Source organism: Cydia splendana, unplaced genomic scaffold, assembly GCF_910591565.1.
Source record: "Cydia splendana unplaced genomic scaffold, ilCydSple1.2 scaffold_110_ctg1, whole genome shotgun sequence".
NCBI classification, from domain to species: Eukaryota; Metazoa; Arthropoda; class Insecta; order Lepidoptera; family Tortricidae; genus Cydia; species Cydia splendana.
The window spans coordinates 84,815-87,400 of NW_026946836.1; positions in this window are offsets into that span (position 1 = coordinate 84,815).

A 2,586-nucleotide genomic window follows, 5' to 3' on the forward strand; every position below is an offset into this window, starting at 1 on the left:
TCACATACCCGAATCAGATATATTCTCACGCATATTTAGTGAAAATGTGTTTGGTAAAGGAGGCTGCGCGGCGACCACAGGTGATGATACATAGTGTTAGGGATGATGATGACACCCGTGGTGGTGTTGATGCCTTGTGTGGCATGGTTTGGGTTCCTGTGTGGAACCGTTGGAGTGATCGGTGTATCACTTTGGAAGTGGCCTGAGTGCTGCTGTGGTCAGTGGACCATATGTGTTGTGATGTGACAATGTGAGTCACGCGTGTTGTGGCCGGCGTGCCACAGGTTTTGAGATGTGACAAGGTATGTCGCATGTGTTGTGGCCGGTGTGCTACAGGTATTAAGACTGTTGAGAGTTGATATGTGATAGTTGAGACATGACATCTTTGTGACTTGTGATGGACGTGGTCGGTGTACCACACGTGTTGTGACGTGACAAGGTGTGTCACATATGTTGTGGGCCGTGGTGCCACAGGTATTGAAACGGTTGAGACATGACAGCTTTGTGACGAACGTGGTCGGTGGACCATGTGGTTACGGCAGGCGTGCCGTGTGACAATTACTATGAGAGACAGTGACATTTAGCGCAAGCTTTATCGCCTGTAGACTTGCAGTGGTGGTGCCCGGATGTGGTGCGGGCCAGAGTGCTTTGAGATTTGAGATTTCAGAAGTCGCATAAATGTTGTAACAACGAGGTGTTGTTTTGATCAATGTAATTTAAATGATATTGATGATGTTCTTATAAGAAAATATAGGTACTCAAACTATTCTTTGTTGCTTGTATTTGTAAAAGAGTTCATTAGATTCGAGCATTTTATTGATTATTTATGTTTGTACTCTTAACGATATTCGTAGCGATATTAATTGCCTAATGGATCTTAGTGACCTGTAGTGATGTTAATAGCCGAATGGATCTTAGTGATCTGTAGTGATATTAATAGCCGAATGGATCTTAGTGATCTGTAGTGATGCTAATAGCCGAATGGATCTTAGTGATCTATAGTGATATTAGTGGCAGAATAGCCGAACGGTAAAGTTGAATTAAAATTTGCTGAGTTGTCATAATGACTATTAAATGTCTTATTGCACACGAGGACGTGTGACAGTCAGGATCGCCGTGTCGACGCTCAGGTGATGTAATTGGTAAATTGAAAATAATGGGCGCTTACATGACATACTTCCGATTTATCAAAAACACTTGTAAGCGACGTGGGTAATAAAGATGTCTGTTCAAGAGGCTATGGGAGCGTATTAGAGGCGTCAGGGGTTTTTGTAACGTCTGAATGTGTTCTCGGAAATTGCTCTGTTTGATAATTAATTAGCTTATGGTTTTTGTGGACTAGAGTAAGTGGGATCGCCAGGCTGCAGGCTGGCGTCACTCTGGGATTGAATCTCAATCTGGTCGGACAGTAGCAATAGAGACTGCATTACGCCTCGCGTACTTGTACTCGCGTTAAATATCTACGCCCTACGGATGTACCACCTAGTGCATCTAGCCATTCCTGAATACCTAAACCTACATTAAGCCCCGACATATATATTTAGACCTCCTTTCGAACACAAGCTCACTAAATAGGATACCAAGATGTCTATGCAATTCAGGGCGTTGATGATGATGAGATCCCCTTTTGCATAGTGAGTCTTTAGGATACTTAGGCCATTTTAGGAAGGGGAGCCATCTTGATTTTTGGTGCGGTGGGGTAGGGTGAGGAGATGATTTGTCCCATAAAATCATCAATTATGGACGGCGGACTGGGGCTGGACAGATACTGGAGAAGTCTGGAAGCCTTGGTGGACCACCCAGCTCTATGTCTGGTAATCCATTAGCCAAAAACAAGATATGGCTGGAAGAAAGCCTGTAAAGGTCAATGTTCCTGCATAAAACAAGGCCTGCCGTGCACACTTTTATGCAACTGTAGAGGATCCTGCGACAATTCCAGGTAATGTTTTGTTCACATAGCTTCTCAAAATCTTTTTAGGAAATAATATACAATGTAACCCATTTGAAGAATGGAAGGTATAAGCTGGAAAGAGAGGAAAACTAACACGGAAGTATTAAGTTTGGTAGGTGAATAGAGATCTCTGCTGAGAACAGTTGAAAACAGAAGGGTTTGATTTTTTCGCCTTGTATCCGCCTGACTGTCGTTTTCGTCACATAAATTTACATAGTCTTTCATGTTGATATCATGTTTCACATACATCGTTGCTTTATGCATGGAGTAAATAAGTATAATTTCCACAGTGTTGACGAGTTTGTAGTTACATTCATTTAAAATAAGCCACAAAACTGTTTCTAATAAACTGTAAGCCATTTTTCTTAGTTTCTCAAATAATAAAATTGCCATAAGCAACCATATACATACTTCGTCTTTGACTTGGCGGCAGAGGCAGCAAGTTATTAAAATTATTTCTGCTTACGCTGCCAATTCCAACACCTACGATTACAATTAATATTAATTTCATTATTTTGTCGGAACTCATATTAAAGTCAAACAATCAACAACGCACCATAAATCCAATAAAACAGAATGAATATTTTTCAACTTTACCTCCATAACAATTTAAAAAATATAACTACGCGTGTTTG